The sequence below is a fragment of the Anthonomus grandis genome, chromosome 21 (assembly GCF_022605725.1).
Source record: "Anthonomus grandis grandis chromosome 21, icAntGran1.3, whole genome shotgun sequence".
NCBI lineage: Eukaryota > Metazoa > Arthropoda > Insecta > Coleoptera > Curculionidae > Anthonomus > Anthonomus grandis.
The window spans coordinates 600,555-622,114 of NC_065566.1; the positions used below are offsets into that span (position 1 = coordinate 600,555).

General features: G+C 30.9%; 1 protein-coding gene and 1 long non-coding RNA gene across 8 annotated transcripts in view; one reads left to right on the plus strand and one right to left on the minus strand.

The window, feature by feature from the left end:
- Window positions 1–21,560, minus strand: part of LOC126748056 (uncharacterized) — a 1,030,708-nt gene that overhangs the window by 245,896 nt on the left and 763,252 nt on the right. The gene's annotated exons all lie outside the window — the stretch shown is intronic.
- LOC126748083 (uncharacterized) overlaps window positions 15,282–21,560 on the plus strand; it is a 128,780-nt gene continuing 122,501 nt past the window's right edge. The window contains exon 1 of the long non-coding RNA XR_007664621.1: window positions 15,282–15,550. This is a non-coding gene — a long non-coding RNA (uncharacterized LOC126748083). The remainder of the gene's footprint in view (window positions 15,551–21,560) is intronic.

Below are 21,560 nucleotides of genomic sequence, written 5' to 3' on the forward strand. Positions count from 1 at the left end.
TTCATATTTGACTAGGGACACATAACTGTAGTTGAATTTCCTTACTCTTTTAAGGTTACACACCTCTTGGGTGAAAACTGATTATATGCTTATATGCAAGGTGTAATATAACATTTACAGCGTTTAGTTAAGCGGAAATTTGCCAATCTTTCACATTTTGGGCCTTATTCTAACTAATAAGTTCAATATTTTCTCCTTTTTGGTCTTGTTATTTATTTACATAATACATGTAGAGGTTAGGTTGTCATTGAAGCTGCTCATATTACATTAAGGCCTACCTTTAACGCTTGCGTTTTCTTCACAATTCAAATAATAACAGTGATCCACAGTCCACAGTTAGATTTTGTGTTAAAATAAATAAATAGTAATTAAACTTTCACTCCCGCACCCAAAATGCCATGTATGAGTCCTTCCGTCGCATGAAAACACGGTAAATTCTAAAACTTTACAACTTTGTCGAATGATCACAGCTAAAGGAAGGCGACTTGGTAAAAGATATGCACATAATCGGATTCTCCAGAGTCTCTAGAATTATTCCATACCGATTTCGGGAAATTCTGAGCTAATTTAAGTATTTTATCAATGAAAATAAGGAGCAAGACCGAGCCGATTCAATCACGTTGACGTCATGTCACTGATGTCATCAAAACTGCGGTAAAAGTCGGTATTAAAATCGCCCGTAGACGTCAAAATCGACCATTTTCAGACGATGTTTTAGGGTATAAAAAAAGGTTTTTACCTTATGATTTGTACATGGAAAAATAGTATAAAGCCTTAGGAACAGTTTAACATCAATTCTGGACCGATTCCAGGTGGTTTTAGTAGTCAAATTTCGATTATAAAAAGGGTCTTATTTTCGAACGGAAACGGTCGAAAAGCGCAGGTTTCATTGCCTGGGTGACGGGCTTGTTGGGTGCTAGACCACTTACTTATTGTACCCTGATAGCCCCGCACCGGGGGTGTTCAGCATTCCACTGACCGATTTTTGGCACTTTTTTTAGAAAATTGAAGTTTTTTGGAAAATTGTGTTATTTGAAACAAAACGGTATATAGTATATTATAGCCAGATAAATTCCGCGTGTCTGAAAGCAAAATTGGTCTTCGTACGTTGCATAGGTATGCCAGTATTAAGCGTCAAAGTTAAAAAAAGGTGTAGAGCAAAAACTACTCTACGTAGATGACTGTAGAGTATATCAGAAAAAAGCTCTTAAAAAGTGTTATAAATGTTGAAAGTTTGAAATCTCCAAGTGCCACCCTTAAAAAGTTATTAAATAAAATGTGATTTTTTTTTGTCAAGTTTTTGGACCTTCATGGAAAAAAATTTTTATTGCTCGCCCTGTATGGTTCACAAAAATTTCGGTTATATGGCATTTGAAAGACAAAAGATAAAGCTATTTTTTGAAAAATTTTTTTTTTCGGAAATACGTTCCGTTTGGCAGTAAATTCAAAAAAACAAAAAATGCCAGAACTCGTTAAAAAATTTTTTTTAAAAAAAAATCTCTAAATATGTTATTTCTCTCATAAAACTGAGTCTTTTCGCCGAAAAACTTTTTTTATAAAAATTTTTTTTTAGCCTCTGGATCATTTTGAATTTTTTTTTTACTCAACTTTGATCGCTTATAGTAAATCACCCTGTATACGGATCTGGCCCAAAAAGTATACAGACACGTAACCCCCAAGAACCCTTATATCCTGAAAATTTCAGCCCCATTGAACGCTTTAAATTTGAGATCTCGTCGGAAACTCGAATTTTACCCACTTTTTTACGAATTTTTGACTTCAACTCGGTACTGCTCCCTTTGTGGGTACCGAAAAAAAAAACTGTTTACAGATCCATCATTCTCAATGTATTGGGAGGCCACATGCCAAATTTCATCGTTTCACTAGCCATACAGCCAAAGATATGAATTTTTATTTCCCAAAAAACACGCTTTTTCGGACCCGGGCTCGCGTGCATAATATACTCGCTGACGCTCCTATATAACAAGTATAGTCGCTTCGCTCCTATACTTTTGGTCCGTGGGGACCAGTTTGGAACCTTTAGGTCTTGTCTGTGAAAAGGCATAAGGTAATTAAAAAAAAAATCAAAAACTATCAGGTGTATTTAGGTGAGTCGGGGAGGCTAACGTTTACCTGCCAAGGAAAGAGAGGACCAGTTGTTGGGGTATCATGCTTCAAAGAACCATAATTTGTTATATAGTCGCGTTGTGTGTCAATATACTGTCTTATATTTCAAATATCTGTGAAAGTATATTAATTGTATTCTAAATAAAGCCTGAATACCAAATTCGAACAGAATCGAACCAATAGCAAAAAAGTTACGGTAGTCACGTGACCTGGGCTGAAATAGGATTGTCAGTTTTCCTCAGTTTTTAAGGCATGCACTTATCTGTCAAGTACCTAGGTTTAATCTAATTTAGATCTAATTTTAATATTAAACATCTAACTTTTCTTAAAAATAAAATAAAAAACACAATCTTTTCGAAAGCTGACAAGAGTGATTGCCTGATTATATTTAAGAGGGATGATTACATAGAGAAGGTTTTGGATTTTTTGGGTTCAGGTGACTTTGGTAATGTAAACAAAGATCCTACTAGCTCTTTTTTCTCCAAGGTTAAACAAACCCTTGATAGGTGTAATCTGACTTTAGAATTTTTTCATACTAGAAATGAAAAATTATACCCTATGAATCCCAGAACTCCTCTCCTCTACGGCCTTCCAAAAATCCATAAACCCAATCTTCCTATTAGGCCAGTAGTATTGTTTGTAAACTCACCTTGTTACAGTTTGTCAGCCTGGTTAAATACCACACTCAGAGATGTAACTGGTTTCAGAAGTACTTATTCCACAAAAAATTCACAACAGAGTTGAAAAACTTTTTTAAAAAATATCTGCATACCAGAGGGTTCAAAACTAATTTCTATGGACGTTAAGAACTTATTTCCAAGCATTCCACCTGGTGATTGCCTTAATCTAGTCAGGTCCCTTTTGCTTAAGTCGCCGCTTGACAGATTTATTGTTGATGATCTTTTAACACTTCTTAAGCTAGTACTTGATTAGAATTTTTTCGTTTTCAACAACAGGTTTTTAGACAAGTTACGGGACTAGCAATGGGGTCTTGCCTCTCTCCTCTTCTCAGTGAGATTTTTATGCACCATTTGGAGAAAAGGATTGTCAATGGGAAGTTTGGTGCTTTTCTCACTGTATATAGGAGATACGTGGATGATATTTTTGTGGTATGGAATGAAAATGATCTGGAATTAGCGGATTTCCTCATTTATATAAACTCTCTTCACGCAAATATCTCGTTTACCATTGAAGAAGAAAGAGATGGAAAGTTCCCTTTTCTTGATGTTCTTATTTCAAAAAATACCAACAAACTTGAATTTGAGATCTACCGCAAACCCACCACTACGGACAATGTCATCCAATACTCCTCAAACTCCCCTTATTCCTACAAATGTGTCTCTTTTAATTCCCTTTTCTATCGCCTTTTCAACATCCCCCTTTCTAGAGAAGCTTTCCTTGATGAACTAAATATAATTAAACATATTGCTATTAATAATGGTTTTCCACTTGATATAATTAATCGCCTTTATTCTAAATTCTATAATAAATACAAACTTACTTACAACTTAATCCATCTTAATAATGAAAATAGTCACCTTTTTAGATCAATGTAATTTTTTGGTAATATTTCTTTTCAGCTTGCAAAGTTTTTCAAGTCTACAAATCTTACAATTGCTTTTAAAACTACAAACAGTTTAAAAAGTTAGATAGTTAGTACAATAGATAAGGCAGATTTCTTTTCAAAATCAGGGATATATTCATTAAGATGTAATGACTATAATGCCATTTACATAGGGCAATCGGGGAGAAAAATTTTCACCAGAATAAAGGAACATACAAGTTTGGTGGACAGGTAGGATAGGGATACTGACATGATCGAAACTAAATCGGCGTTTGCAAATCATTTATTGGCCTCCTCACATGGTTTTTCTTTAACTCAGGGAACGGATATTTTGCATGAGTGCTCAAAAGGCAAAAAACTGGACTTGTTAGAATAAATGGAAATAACTAAAGCTAAGAAGAGCCCTGTCCTTGTGTGTGTGAATGATATTTTCACGTTTGAACGTCACCTCATTTATAACAACCTCTCTTAAAAAATCTTTTCTTTTTTTCTTTTTCGATTTTAGATCCTATTTTTAGTTTTTATTGTTAAGATTGTTTGTTTATATTCACACATATTAGTATAGTTCGGATTGTTCCCCTTTTTTAATCATATTACTTGGTGGCCTATGGGTTAGACGCGCGCCTGTGAATCTAAAGGTTGCTGGATCGTTCCCCACTGGTGACATTTTACATTTTTTTAAGCATATATTTTTATCTATGGTGGGAATTGTTAACTTAACCTAGCTTTTCTTTTGTTGTTAGTTGTAATGTGATCTGTGTAGGTCTAGGTAATGAATTTTATAAACGTTCTTTTTGTGAAAAATTATCTTAATGTATTTTTTAGGCCTGATGATGCTCCGATAGAAGCAAAACACGTGAAGCCTAAAAAATTATATGGATTTGATGAGACTTTGTGTTTTTACCTTTGTTTTGTCATTATGCATGGCGGATATGAGCGATTAACTTAACAGAAACAATCAGAACAACATAACCACGTCTTTCGCCGACGTTAAAGTGACGCTCCTAAAAAGATTCCTTTCAGACGACATTTAAGGTCACAAAAAGCCCATGATCCACATGTAAGCTAAAAATAAATTCGCTTAACGTCATTTGAGGTCAGCTACATCGGAATGTTCAAACTGCTCACCGGTCTTGGTTTCGCACTTCTCAGAGTTTCGGAAATGCTTTACCAACACGTGTAATTTTGTTTTTAAAATTTTTCAAATTTCTTAGCTCTTTGTGTAAATTTGTCCTTTGTGTAAATATTCCTACAAGAAAAATTAAATCTAGTGATGGAAAGTCAGATGACCTGACCGGACCTTTATTTCCCATCCAGTACCTACCAAATCTATTGTCAAGGAAATTGGATGCAATCTGCCAGTTATGAGGAAAAGCACCATCTTGTTGAAGCTACATATTACGCCGTTCTACTAGAGGAACTTATCTCGAAAATTATCAATATTTGATGGATGGTGTATGTGTTTATAATGAAACAAACAGTAACAATTTGGCAAAATATAATGTATGTTCCATTAAAAAAAAACTTATTTGACAATGAAAACTTTATTTTTGAGACACTCTGCATAATTAAACAGTATTGGTAAATGAAAGCAAAAAAATAATATTATTTTGTATCGTGTATTTGTTATTTTAATAATTGGTTGCTTTATTTAAAAAAACGATAATTTTTATACATAATAAAATAATTTGATAAAAAAATATAAAATCTTGTATTTTAATAAATTTTTCAAAACAAAAATATCAATTTACCTCCATATTAATAGCACTTATCAAATGGCATGTTATAAAGCGTGTCTCAATTCTACTTGCATAATTTGCATTTACCAATACTGTAAACAAAGTTTTATCCTAATTTTGTATTCATATCATATACGGGAGCGACAAAAATTGTATATATATATATATGTATATATATATGTATATATATATGTATATATATAATTAAATATATATATATATATATATATATATATATATATAATATATATATATATATATATATATATAATATACAGGGTGTCTCACGACGAATAGACGCGATCGATATTTCGGAAACTAATTTTTCAAAAATTTTGAAAATTTGGCAACATGGCACTGTCGAGGGGGGCTACACAACTAAAATATTTTGACAGTTGTGACGTTTCCGGTTATACCGGAAGTAGGTGTCAACTTCGTTATTTTAAATGGAACACCCTGTATATTTTTACTTTTTTGGCTTTTACGTGAAATTCTAAGTATATTTTGTGTATAATGTCCTATACCTAAGTGTAACCGTTTTTGACATATTTTTAATTTCATGTGAATAACTATGTTTATAAGCCCTAACATAATTACCGATTACTCCCTTTTAGTAGCCTTTATTTATTGGTTAGTTTTGGTTTTATTTTAGAGGAAGGACCACTTTAAAAGACTATTTTAAAATTTGGCTAAAAAAAAGATACAGGGTGGTCAAAAACTAGCATTAAAAATTAAAATGAAAAAATCATTAAAAGTCAATTTTTTTAAATGGAAACCCCCTATTTTTATAATTTTTTCATAAAGATAATTAAAAATAAGGTTAACTTTGTATAAGGTTATCTAGTCCAAAAATTGATAGTTTCCGAAATATTGGCAGTTTAAATTTGGCCTAATATTAAAAGCCGTATAATAACACGGCTCAAGGATTGTTGATTAGTTGGGCATGACGGTTGTCATAGTAACCGCTAGAAGCGGCAACAGAAATGTACACTTTTTAATTAAATTACACTTAAGAAAACTTAAATAGCAAGTAACTTATAAATTTAATGCATATAATCCATTGTCTTACTGCCGCTTCTAGCGGTAACTATGACAACCGTCATGCCCAACTAATCAACAATCCTTGAGCCGTGTTATTATACGGCTTTTAATATTAGGCCAAATTTAAACTGCCAATATTTCGGAAACTATCAATTTTTGGACTAGATAACCTTATACAAAGTTAACCTTATTTTTAATTATCTTTATGAAAAAATTATAAAAATAGGGGGTTTCCATTTAAAAAAATTGACTTTTAATGATTTTTTTATTTTAATTTTTAATGCTAGTTTTTGACCACCCTGTATCTTTTTTTTAGCCAAATTTTAAAATAGTCTTTTAAAGTGGTCCTTCCTCTAAAATATAACCAAAACTAACCAATAAATAAAGGCTACTAAAAGGGAGTAATCGGTAATTATGTTAGGGCTTATAAACATAGTTTTTCACATGAAATTAAAAATATGTCAAAAACGGTTACACTTAGGTATAGGACATTATACACAAAATATACTTAGAATTTCACGTAAAAGCCAAAAAAGTAAAAATATACAGGGTGTTCCATTTAAAATAACGAAGTTGACACCTACTTCCGGTATAACCGGAAACGTCACAACTGTCAAAATATTTTAGTTGTGTAGCCCCCATCGACTGTGCTATGTTGCCAAATTTTCAAAATTTTTGAAAAATTAGTTTCCGAAATATCGATCGCGTCTATTCGTCGTGAGACACCCTGTATATATATATATATATATATATAAATATCAAAAATATTCATTGCATAGAAGGAATTGAAAAAGTTTAAAGCAAAATGTCTTGAAACTTCCGTGCTACCTTTCTTTTAAGACTCAATTAGCTAAAATTATTTTTTTATATTTTTTAATATTATATTATCCCTCTCAAACAAATTTAATTCTATTTTCGAAGTAAAAACATAAATATTAGTTTTACTTACTTTAAAGAACTCATGTTTTTCAATAAATTATATTGGCGTATTTACATATATCCTTAAAGACTCAAATAACTGCACCACATCTTATGTCGTACCAGAAAAGAGGAACAAAACAACACCCTCTAATGTTCCCGCCACCTCGGCCGATCGAATGCAGATCATATGCCCAAGAGACCGACGGCTTCAAAGGACTCGCCGTCGTTATGACCATCGCAGCTGTTACAGACTTTGCATCTATCACGACCTTTTTATTTACGATTTGTCCGACCTGAAACCACTTCAAAAATCGTCCCTTTTAAAAGCGCGTTTTTCAATTTAAAAACTCTGACTCGCAGTCGATTAAGCTTTATGATTTTATGTATAAAGAAATGTTGATGAAACATCATGACAAATATTTCTTTTCGCTTATCAGGCACACCACCTTATATATAAAATAACAACGCGTTTTTGCTCTAATTCGCATTAGCCATTAATTTGCATTGATTTAAAATACTTTATTCATAAATAACTAATTAATATCCAGATCAAAACCGTTTATCGAAGGAAAAAATTTATATTACATTCAGTGGCGAAGCGTACAAGTAGACAAGGTAGACATTGTCTACCCAAAATTATCCAGTTGTTTGTCATTAATTTATCACGTAATTATTTCATGTAATTATTGAATTAAAATTAAAAAAAAATTAACACAGAACGTAGTCGCTAACCTTACTATTATTATATAGTATCTAAACATGATTAATCCGAAGGCGCGCCCCGCCTGCCGCACCGATTGAGATAAAAATACAGGGCTGACACTCAATTAATGTATACGAGCCCCAGGAAGACACATTGATATTTGTCTTCCGAAATTTGGAGCATCTAATCGAACCAAATACACATCTAGCAGGGTACAGAGGTCCGGTCGCATCAGCATTCAGCCTATTACGTATGCAAAATTTACTCGTGGGGAAGACATTCGAGCTTTTGTCTATCGAAGTCGACCAGCTATTTTATTATGCGGTTGAGGGCTATTGTTTATGGACACGCTTGATCTGGTCAGCCGCAATACATCTTCAGTTTTGTTTTGTTTTGATGAATCTACATTTGGTGGGGGCGCGTGCTATAGTAATTTAATAATTAGTATTTTTATTTTTGGGTGTATGGAAAAGGTTTTTTTAGTGGTTATTTATGAACGACTGTTCGATATTGGCAATTGTATTTTAGTTGTGTTTTTTTGTAAGTAGTATTTATTTTTATCTATCTATCTTTTTATGCTAGTAGTAATTATTTATTTCTTTTTTATATCACTACATATTTTTTCTCTTTGAGTTAATATTTCATGCGCTTTCATTCTCTATTTTATTAAATTGAATAATATTGAATACACATTTTTTTCGGATTAACGATTTTTATTGTTTGTCTACCCGAAAAAAAAGTTCACGCTTCGCCACTGATTACATTGATTATTTTAATAATTAGGACACATTAGCGACTTTTCACATGTGTATTATATAACATTTTTTCTACTACCGAAGAAAATAAAAACATCAAAAATAACAAATTACTTTACTCACTAGTGCGTAAAAACTAATAGTTTATAAGCCTTGAGTGTGTGTAAAGTGAATTTTGTCTATTTTAAAACCATTTATTAAACGGAAGTCTAATAGTCCTAAACGTCTAGTCATAAAACCCCTAACCACGACACAATAGTAATAGTTAGGAATGACGTTGCTGACAGATTAGTTTGGAGCCTTTCAGTTTGCCTATAGAATTAATGATAGCCGGTAAATTTGATACACTTTGTTAAATTTGTGTACAATTGTTATAATTATACAATTATACAATTGTTAAATTTGTTTATTGATTACTTCTTTTTGCCAAACACAAAGTACCCTAACTTATAAAAAATGTAAAACACAATTATTAATAATTTGATGCTTCTTATCTTGTCGTAATAATGATGTAAGCGACGTTGAATATTAAAGGGGACGATCATTAGAAATAAAAATAAGAAAACGCAACATAGCGGCCTCCTTTAAAACTTCATAGTTTAAGAAAAAACAAAAGAATAATTTTCAGCTAGTCACTAAATCAAATACAGATTCAAATACTAAAATTAAGTAAATACAAAATTAACTTATCTGGCTAAAACTAAAGGCAATTTAAATATACCAATACCTCAACAAAATTACTCATCGTCATAAATTGGTAATACACTGATTTTAGTAATCCAACGTTTGAAATTCGCATTTTTCACCTTAACGGTAACCACTCTAATATGTCCGCCAGCACCAGGATGTACATCTACTATTCTTCTGATCTTCCATACCAGTTGAACCGAATCATCATATAACAGGACACACTGACCGATTTTGTAAATGTCATTTACAGTTTACCACTTTCGACGTCCTTGTAACTCAATTAAAAAATGTTGAAATACATTATCTTTGATTTTATTTAAAATATTGCTAGCTCTGATAAAATTTGTACCGTTGTCCGAGTATATGTCTCGGATAAAAAATCTCTGCGAGCAATCAACCTTTTAAACGCATTTAAAAATTATAAGTTGACAACTCGGTTAATAATTTGATATGTATTGGCTTTGAATACGAAACATATAAAAATACACATCCAAGCCTTAATTGATTATAACTTCCTAAAAAATTGTTTTTTTTTTAAATTAAAAAGAACCTGTATAATTCAGTTTAAGAACAAAAAAACTCTAGAAAACTGCACTCTAGATTCTGGAAGATCCGTTATTTTCTAAAACTCGGGCGTAGGTGTAATCAGGCCAATATTACTGTCGAATAATAAACAATTGAGTTTGTGGCTCAGCATGTAGGTTTTTAAAATGATGATATTTTATAATAAAATAACACCTTGCAGGCAAAATAAATGAATTTTTATTATTGAAAGGCAAATAGGAATTTTTTAGTCGACCTCCAACCCTTATCATTAACTTAAGTTAGTTATAATATTAAACTACTGTTACATTTAAAGCAAAAAGTTCTCTCTTTCAAAAACTCTTTTTTGAGACCTTATTAAATGTTTAATTTCAGCTAAAAAATATTCCTGTTGAAAATATTTAATGATAACAATTTTAGCTTCATCTAATTCTAGAAGACTCAGTTGATCCAAATCTCTCTCATTAATCTTCCGCGATAAATTATTTTTAAATCGTAATACGTAAGAAATTATTCGAATTAATTTGCTAAAAAACAAATATGTATAAAATAAATTAATATTGGGCTAATATTGCTCATCTCTTCTTAAAAGAAAAGTTGGATCAAAAAACTATAAATCTAATCCTTGTATTTCTCCAGGATCAAAACCACGATGTGATCAGCTGGATTTAGATCGGTAGGCACATAGCGCTACTGATCAATACAAGAAAGAGTTTGTATTTTAGAAATACGGTTTGCAACGAAGGTTTTAGGCTCACAAGACTCAGATGCAATTCAAGCGTTGAATTGCTCCAGTAAAATATTTTATTAATTTTATTCTCAATTACCGTATGCACCAATTTAACATTCAACAAGGAAGCGAAAATCTCTAATCGAGGGATTGATATTACTTTCAACGGGCGACTTTAGATTTTGAACAAACAAGGCTTGTGTTTACCAGACCTAAGGAATCTATAGACCTAAAATAAATAGCAGCGCCATAGGCGCACATCGAGGAGTCCGTAAAAACATGCATATCTATGGAAATCTCTAGTTCTTCGATTTTTTTGTTATGAAATGTAATGAAATATCAGTGGCAGCAACAATTTTGCGTTCTGAAGTATTAGGATTTATTCCAAAATGACTCAAAACTTCAACTTGAGCGGCTTCATCCAAAATTCGCGGATGATCACGTTTTTTATTTGCAACAGATCCAGTTTCAGTAAGCTTAGTAACAAGGTCCAAAACATACCTATGCGAAGTTATCTTTTCCGAATGTCTGGCGTTAAACGTGACGGCAGTTTGCCGAGCACATTGATTTTGGGCACCATAAATTAGAATAATTTCCACTCTTTCGGCTAGTGTGTAAACCATTTTGGAAGTAAAATCTTCAATTCAACAAATAAATTTTCACTATTCTGATATTAAGACTGTCACAAATGTAACTGACGGCAAAATAAATTCTTTATTTTCCTTAGATAGTTAATTCCAAATATAAATAACTAAACAGTAAATACACAATAAATACAGTTTGCCCAGGATATCTGTGTTGATGAAAAGAATGCGAAAAAAAATTCGGGTTGTTATTTAGTTTTTTCCACGTCTAATCTTCGGAATTGCTGTTTATGTTGTTTATGTCAAGGGGCAGAGGGTGAAAGGGGGTAATTTTAGATTAGAAAATTGTCCTCCTTGACAAACCTTTTGACGTATTGGGGCGTTTTTTTTTAAACAGTTGTTTTCGATAAATCCGTGGTGGGAAGTTTTCAAATGAAATATACAGATATGATACACCATTAAGATGGTCCCACCTAACATACCCGATCTAAAACCGAAGGAAAACATTATAGGATGAGGAAACTAAATAATAATATGGGATATTATTTCATATTTTTGTTAGTTGAATGGCATTAAGAACTGCCAATGATTTTACCTTGCAGGTCAATTTAGCCTCTTTTAGATTTTCATAAGGCATATATTAATTATTTGTTTATTTTGTTCAAGTCATAAAGATCAATATTAATTACAATAGTAATGTCAACAATCTGGTTTGTCAGTTTTTTTTGTAAATCACTGTTGCTAAACCATGGCCTCAAATTATAAGTTGCTCCATAGCTGCAAATCACTTAAACCAATGTTGGTACCACATAGTATCCAGTAGTTAAACCTAGGTACTTGACAGATAAGTGCATGCCTTAAAAACTGAGGAAAACTGACAATCCTATTTTTAATAGATTAATTCTTTATCTGGTCATAAAGTATGACAGATAGTTAATAGCTTATGACAGATAGGTAGTAGCTTAATGCGCATGTGAAAAGGTAGACCCTATCTTGGCCTAATTTTTTGGTAGTTACTAATATGTGCTAGTTTAGCTTAATTGCTGATTCACTAAGTAAGCCTAAGAGTTTATAGGGCTTCCTGGTTTTTGTGTTAAATAAACCCCAGAAAAGGCCACATTTCATCTTCGGTAAGTTAGCACATGTCACATTCATAAGTAATTTTTTTTCTATTTTTTCTCATTTTTCCATTTAATTAATTTCTTATATGCTGCTTTTCGGTTTAATTAAAAAAAAAACATCAATGCATCCAACTTTTCAGAGAGCAATTATATAAAATTTAACTTTCTTACCCACAAAAATGCCCTAAAACGTGACAGCCATGCTGAACCTCATATGTGGTTTCCATTTTTAGGCCTGTACCTTCAGCTTATCCTGTGCTTCTGCCTTTGCTGCACTTTTTATTGTTACTGCTTTCATCTCAGTTGCTATTCCACGTGCCGCCACATCAAGTCGCTTGCTATACATAATACCTATTACCCTTCACTACCTGCTAGACATTTTGGAGACCTCCTAACTGGTTAATCTGCTGCTGCCTCTTTTTGGCCTAAACATATAGCTGCCAACAACGAAGCCTCATTTAGACCGGGTGGGCCCTACTGCCGGTCGGACAGACTTAGATTTCAGGTTTCTTCAGGTAAGGATTGGGTTTCAGCCCTTTTTTGGCTTGATTTCTTCAGGTACTGATTTATCGGCTCGCCGTAATTTATATATTATTTGTTTTTTCGGAATAAATATGTAGAAATGGTCACAGATTTTAAATTAAATTTAGCAAAATTGTTTATATAGCCACCATCATTCTTTTGATTTGAAATTGGAAACTGAGTATATACGTTGGTATATACAACGTGAGGTATTATCAGATGTATAATTGAATTAGTATTAAGTGCTAGTTTTACTTTATTTTCTCTCACAGTCTTAAATTTCATAATTATAAATTAAGAATTACCCTATATTTTTAAAATTTAGTTTATAGGTTAAATTAGTTGTCAATTATGACATTAATTTATCCTTCGATATTAAAGCTGGGTTTACCGATATAAAGCTGCATTTTCTTTGCGTGCCCTAATAAAGGCTAATAATAAATCTGGAACCCATATTTAGGCATTGTGCGAAAAACAGAACAATAAAATCTTAATGAAGTCTTTGTTTCGTTTCGTTGCGTCATCTTTCATGGTCCTAATTAGATCTTCATTTTCTCTCTTCAGATCAGACTTAAGTGTATTTAATAGATCTTCCTGTTTCTTATCTCGTTTCTTTTGTTATTTTCTCTGTTTAAAATCTCTTTCATCTTGTTCTACTTTCTGTTCGTCAAACTTCCTTAATATAAATATAAATGCGCTATTGATCGTTCGAGCAATGCTCCTACTATTAGTCTAATAGTGGAAATCAATAATTTTTACGTAAGAATATCTCTGTTATAAATAAAGATTATAAATAAATAATATTTGTAGTCCTTCAACTTTTTTCTTAATCTCTTCGCCTGCTTAGATAGATTATATTAGAATAAATGACGAATTGACGACCAGATCAAAATAGTTTCTCGAAAGCAAATAAATTATATTGTATTAGATCGTGTATAAATTATTTTAATAATTAGTTGCTTTATTTAAAAAAGGGATAATTATCATCCATATTAAAATAATTTGAGAAAAATGATAAAATCTTATAACTTAATGAATTTTTCCAAACAAAAATATCACTTTTCGTCTATATTAACACCACTTAATAAGCGTCTTGTTATATAGTCGCAGACTATATTATGCACGCGAGGTCGGGCCCGAAAAATCGTGTTTTTTTGGAAATAAAAATTCATATCTTTGGCTGTATGGCTAGCGAAACGATGAAATTTGGCATAGAGTCTCTCAATACATTGGGAATGATGGATCCGTAAACGAATTTTTTTTCCGGTACCACCAAACGGAGCGGTACTGTCTCAAAGTCAAAAATTCGTAAAAAAACCGGTCAAAATTCATTTTTGCACGAGATCTCAATTTTAACGCTGTCAAAAATATTGAAATTTTTAGGCATAAAAGACTTTATAGTAATTCATGTCTGTATACTTTTTGGGCCCGATCGGTGTACAGGGTGAGTTGTTATAAGCGAACAAAAGTGACTAAAAAAAAAATTCAAACTTCTCCAGAGGCTAAAAAAAAATTTTTATAAAAAAAGTGTTTCGGCGAAAAGACTTCGTTTTATAAGAGATTTGACATACTTGGAGCTTTTTTTTGTAAAAAATTTATTTTACGAGTTCTGGCATTTTCAGTTTTTTGGGATTTTCCGCCAAACGATACTTATTTTGGGAAAAATTTTTTTTTCAAAAAATAACTTCATCCTTTACCTTTCATATGCCATATAACCGAAATTTTTGGGAACCATACAGGGCGAGCAATAATGAACTTTACCCATGAAGGTCCGACCCGAAAATCACATTTTATTTAATAACTTTTTCGTAGTGGCATCTGGACCATTTATATTCTCAGGCATTAAATACTTTAATAACCCCAGTATTTGTGTAAAATTACAATCTTCCAACTTTAATAGGTTCTGAGCAATTCGAATTTTTGCGTTTAATTCATTTGCCGCGTCCCTGTACATGGTGAAAGGATCAAACAACATCTAAAGGATCCGAAATTTTGTTTTACAACACATACTAAAATTTCAGGGTTCCAGCAATAGTACAAGTACCCGAAAAATGCGATTTTATGAAAAAAGTCCATTTTTTTGCGTTTTTGCAGGTAATTGGAGGTGTCAACCTAAACTCTGATGAAATGGCTAGTGGGAACAATACTTTGACGCATGGTGGATACAAATTTTTTGCTCGTGACAGGTGGCCGGGACTTGGTTGGGTTTTTTGTAAAATTATGAATGAAAATGATCCGGAAACGATCAGGGAAAGGAAGCACCGAATCAGAAAATGAATGGGCTTTCCGAATCTGTGCATATCAATTGGGGAAATTGTGTATTGCGGCCAGGAAAATTCGGCAAACATTTTGACGTCTTCGAAAAATGCCGTTTTTTTGAAAAGTCAGTGGTTTTATACCGGGGTGAGACGAAATGAAATTTGCCCGATTATTTTATTAAAATTATTCGAATATATACACGGGTCAGTCGTAATCATCTATTTAATTTAAAATAAAAATTTAGATATTAGGTGAGCTTTTACTATTTAGTTTATTATTAATATATGTTAATAATTCTTAAACATTGCTTTTGGGTTATAAATAAAAATTTTTTGAAATTATTGATTTTTAAGGTTAGTCGAGTATCATAACTTTTTTGGTATTGGTGCGATTTGGTTGAAATTTGGTACCTAGTACCTATTTCGGATAAGATTAATAAATTTTTACAGATATTTGACATGACTATGTTTTAAGGTCACGTGACTACCTTAACTTTATTCCTATTTGTCCGATTTGATTGAAATTTGGTATTTGGGGTTTATTTAGGATGCAATTATGAATTTTTCACAGATATTTGACATTTGACTTCCGGGTCACGTGACTATTGTAACTTTTTTGCTATGAGTCCGATTGGGTTCAAATTTGGTATTTATGCTTTATTTAGGATACAATTAATAAATTTTGACAGATAATTGACAAATTATATTTTAAAGTCACGTGACTTTCATAATTCTTTTGCTATTGTTCCGATTGGGTTGAAATTTAGTATTTGGGCTTTATTTAGGATGCAAGTAATAAATTATGACAGAAATTTGACATATTGAATTTTAAAGTCACGTGACTTCCATAACTTTTTTGCTATTAATCCGATTGGGTTCAAATTTGGAATTTGGGGTTTATTTAGGATGCAATTATTGATTTCTTACAAAATTTTAAAATATTAAGTTCTAGGGTCACGTGACTATCAAAATTTCCTATTTGATTGAAATTTGCTATTAGATGATATGTATATATTTGTAGATAATATTTTATATTACCCTATTCCTTTTATCTTAATTAGTTAAATTATTTCTTAAATTTGCCATTCAAAAAAAAAAATTAAAAAATCATCTGTTCGAATACATAGGCTTTAAAGGAAACTTATCTTCTTTCATAATATTGTAGCATTATTATAGATTTTGAAAAATTTTGTCATTAAGCTTTTTCATTACTTTTTAAATGGTCTTTAGCCAGAAAAAAGAAATTTTGAATTTGGAGCATGTTTTGAAAAAATTTTCATTTTGGGCCGGATTTTGTTCGAAAATCGAAAAATGCAAAGAAATAGGTTTTCTGTTCATTTTAGAGTCAAATCGATAATAACCTTTTTGAAAGGTATCCTGAAGTAGTACAAGATAGAAAAATAAAAAGTTGAAATTTTTCCATAGGGCTCTTGATAATTCGATATTTATGATTAATAGTTTTTTACAATTTTCTCCGAATCTGTGATAGCTATAATCAATTAGTTTTAACATTCGAATACCTCGTAATATTCCCTAGAACTTTTGTTTAAGACAAAAAGTTGTCAGAGTTATAGTTTATTTAGAAAAAAATAAAAACCATTTTTTGACAATTTTTCATGGCTATACCCCTTTCGATTTTGGAGCAAAAAAATTTTTTTTTTTTCTTGGGTTTTTTTTACATGAAATTGCCAACTTAGGGCTTACATTATAATTTGTCGATTATCATTTTAAGAAAAAAAATGATACCGTGGGAAAAAACGAGGTTTCTTTTATTTTTTTTCACATTTTTACTAATATCTCGACTTCTATAGCTTTGATTCAATTCATTGATGTTTTCTATTATTCCTTATTCTCCTCCTGTTAATTCTTTTTATATTTTATTGCAATTGCATTTCGAAATAAAACTGAAAAATTGAAAAAATCGACGTAAAAATTCGGTTGTCTTATCCCTATACATAAACGTTTATGGGACCTAATCTTTTCCCTTTATATTGTGGCACTCGTACAAATCGTGGAAATTTTTGTTATTAGGCTTTTTTACTAGTTTTTGAATGGTTTTTAACCTGAAGAAAAAAGTGTTGAAATCGGAGCATATTTTGAAAAAATGCTCATTTTGAGCCCGGATTTTGCTTCAAAATCGAAAAATGCAAAGAAATAGGTTTTCCGTTTATTTTAGAGTCAAATCGATAATAACCTTTTTTAAAGTTACTTAAAAGTTGTACATGATAGAAGGATAAAAAACTTAAATTTTTCTATAGGACCCTTGATAATTCGATATTTATGTTTCATGGTTTTTCTTTATTTTCTCCGATTTTATGACAGCTAGAACCGATTCGTTTTAACGTGCGGATACCTCATAATATTCCTCATAACTTTTTTAAAAGACAAAATGTTGTTAGTTTTATAGTTTATTTAAAAAAAAATTAAAATCATTTTTTCTAAATTTTTCGCGGGTATACACCCTCTTCGATTTTGGATCAAAAAAAAATTGTTTTGTTGGTTTATTTGGTATTTTTGGTTTATTTACGATACAACTAATAAATTGTCTTGAAAGTTTTTAGGCTTTATATTTACAAAACTTCTTTATTAGCAATAAATGTTTTTAGTCAAACACTTATGTTTTTTCAACTAAATGTATAGTCATGATCCCCGAACATTAACGTTGTTTAGTAGCTCTTGAATAATCACTAACATTTTGTGTTTTAACTTTTTTATAAGAAAAGCATTTTCTTCACTAACATTCCCTATGTCGATTAAATTATAAATAAAAAACAAATTAGACTTGATAAAGGAAATCTAAATTTTAAAAAATGCTTCTATAAAAATATTGCGTTTGACAAGTTTACGTTGATGGTCACCACGAATCTCAAACACCATTGAAAGCAAAAATTGTTAACATCAACTAATATTATAATATTAATATTAAATATTACAATAATAATATTAAATATTATAACATTAATATTATATACAAAAACCCAGAAACCTATTCGTAAAATCCCCCCAACCCAAACCTAGCAAAAAAAAAGTTCGTCGGTGACGACTACGCTTAAATGTCGCCGTTGCGAATCGCTCCATTAAGTCATCGCTACATAGAAGCACCTTAAAACTGCAAGGGCAAAGTTAACCATGCTTTTGACAAATAAACGTATATGGAGCGGTATCCGGGGTAACCAGCGTAAATAAACATTCATTTTAGATTCCTTTGTGCATTATAAGCGTTATAAAATTTCATTCGGGAAATTTTTAAGGTTTATTTTGTGCTTATTTTGAAGAATATTAATTATTTCGAAGTTATATTAATCGGTTTTAGTTATAAGTTTGTTCGTTTGTCATTTTTAGGTAAGTGATTTGGAGGCGTAAGCAGTTCAATTTTATTGTGCTGGCGATTGCTTCCTTTAAAGTCCTCAAACAAGCAGTTTTTTGACAGATTTGGCTCATTGAATGTTTTAGATTTTGTTTCGCCCAGTTAGTTTTATTCTACAAAATCAAAGGTAAGTTTTTATATTAATTTAAGTATATTATCTATCAATGTGGAATATTTAGTTCAATTTTTCGGAACATGATATGTTAATAATTTGATATTTGACACTATAAACGTCAACGTCCTAAAAGTAAACAAGACAATGTGGTTAAAAAAAAGTCTTATTTTTATATTTTTATTCACTTAATGGACGAACAAAATATTTTAGATCAATAGAAAAGTCGTTAGCCCGTGATAATACCATAGTATATTTCTAATATTATTGTGTTCATAAGTAAATAGAAGCATAACAAAATTGTATATGGTCGAATACAACGTAAATTATTGTTTTTTTGTTAAAAAGTGGTTCATTCAAGAATTTTTTTCTTTTAATATAATCGATTTAAGGTAAGCTTGCTAAACAATAAAAAAAGATCTAAAAATCGTTGGGTAGGTGAATTGCTTAATGACCACACAGTAATTTTAATATCCATTTATATTATAAATAAGGATAGGTTAAAAAGACGATCTAAACATTCATTTTATATTCCGTTTTTGCATCATAAGAGTAGTTAAAGTTCCTTTGGAATTTCTTAATGTGTCCTTTGTGCTAATTTTGAGGAATATTAGAATATATATCAACAGTTTTTAGTTAGACGTTTATATTCTTTCATTTCTAGATTCTCAAGCACACAACACTTATTAAACTGATTAGATCTAAAAGTGCTGTGCTCCATTGACAAAACAAGCAAGTAAGCAAGGTTTTTGGAAAAATTTTACTCATTGCATCCTATAGTATTTGTCTTCCATAGTTCCGATCTACAAAAGCAAAGGTAAGTTTTATTCAAATTATATATTATCAATATTTTAACTTTTAAACAGTTTTAAAATTTATTATCCTAAATATATGATTACAGATGTAAAAGATGTGCATGCTATAGGTCTGATTTGATTCTGAGTTTTCATGTATAGGTAATATAGGTTAGACTACTTAGGGCTTTAAAGGATCTAAATTAAAGGTATTTTATAACATGTATACTCGAAGGTGTAAATTAATTTTTAATAACATAAAATGTAAAGAAATTTATTGTATGAAACAAAACTAGAAACATTTTTACATACATTTTTTTTTAGTCTAGTGGTGTTTTTAAAAGTATTTATGGTAACTTTAAAAGTTATTTCTAAAGCAACAATTAAAACTAATTGTTGTCTATCTATCTACTTGCAGTTAATTACAATAATTACAATAATTTATTGTGAGTCTAATCTTATAATATAAAGTATTCTTCATGACAATTATGCTAATTTATGTAATGGAAGTTAATTTTTAAATTATTCCTGGGTAACTGCATTAAAATGACTATTTTAATAACTAAAATAAAATTATGACACCATTATTGAGGTTTTGTTCGTTTTTACAAGATGGAAATCAATTCAACTTTGAGGAAGACACAAATGAATTCCTCCTCTTCTTACTAATTATGTAATTGTAGTTTAAATATAAAAAGTAGAGCAATATTCAGAATGAAACTGGAGAATTGTTTTAAATATTATCAACCTTGCAAAAAGCTAAACATATTGGAAAATTCGTTACAAAAAAACTTTTACAATCTTTTACATGTTATTGAAAGATACTTAATTTTTTAATATTAATTATAAAGCCTAGATACTTTATTTCATTCATTCAGTTTATCGTATTGTTCTATATATTGTAAGTTCTATATATATCAATTCTTAATAAAACTTAAAATCATAAATCAGAGAAAGTCTTTGAATTCTTATAGAACATCAGGTTGATATAGATTTAAAATTAATTAATTACAAAAATAAAGCTAGGATTATGATTAAAGTATGTTTAATGGATTTTTAGATGCCAAAAATGAGTAAGAAGTCTGCTAAAACAACAAGACTCCAGAATAAAGAAAAATATATGTCCAGCAAGATGGTAAATAAAGACAGTGGTGACAAAAAGGAAAATTTAGAAATTCCTGGTAAGCCTATAAATTTGCAACAAAAGTTGCCCAAAGATATGGTTCCAGAGGATAGTACCAGCAAGGTAAAATTTAATGAAATTGTAACACAGTTTAATAAGCGAAAATCATTGACGGTTATTGATGACAATGACGCATTGTCATCAAAAATTGTCACTCAAAAGAAACAAAAAGTTAATGATTCCTTTAAAAAAATATCACATATAGATATAATTGAAAAGAAGCCGGAAGCTACTAGAACCAATCACCCAACCGAGTTTGAACTAGCATTAAGAGAAGGCCCCACCATTGTTTGTAGTTGTTGCTTGCGGCTATGGTTTCCTACTTCATGTACCAAATTAAATCTTCAAAGATTGGAAAACAAATTTGGAACAGAATTCACAACAAAAATTTGCAATGATGGGGTTTTCTTTTGCAAGTCTTGCTCATCAAATATTTATAAAGGACAATTGCCAAAGTTCTGGTCCGGCAATCATAATATTGTTCACCCTATACCAGTTGAGCTAAAAGATCTGACTATCCTTGAAGAAAGGATGGTATCGGCCAGGTTACCTTTCATGCAAATCCGACAGGTAGGATATGCACGACAGTGTTACATAACTGGCCAAATAGTCAATGTCCCTATAAATATAGATACTTCGACCAAATTATTGCCTAGAAATGTAGAGGAGACACAAACTATTCAGGTTAAGCTCAAGAGAAAAATGAATTATAAAAATGATTATCTCCTGGAAACCATACGGCCCGCAGTTGTTCTAAAAGCGGCAAAATTTTTGTGTCAACAACCTCTTTACATACAAGAAGGCAT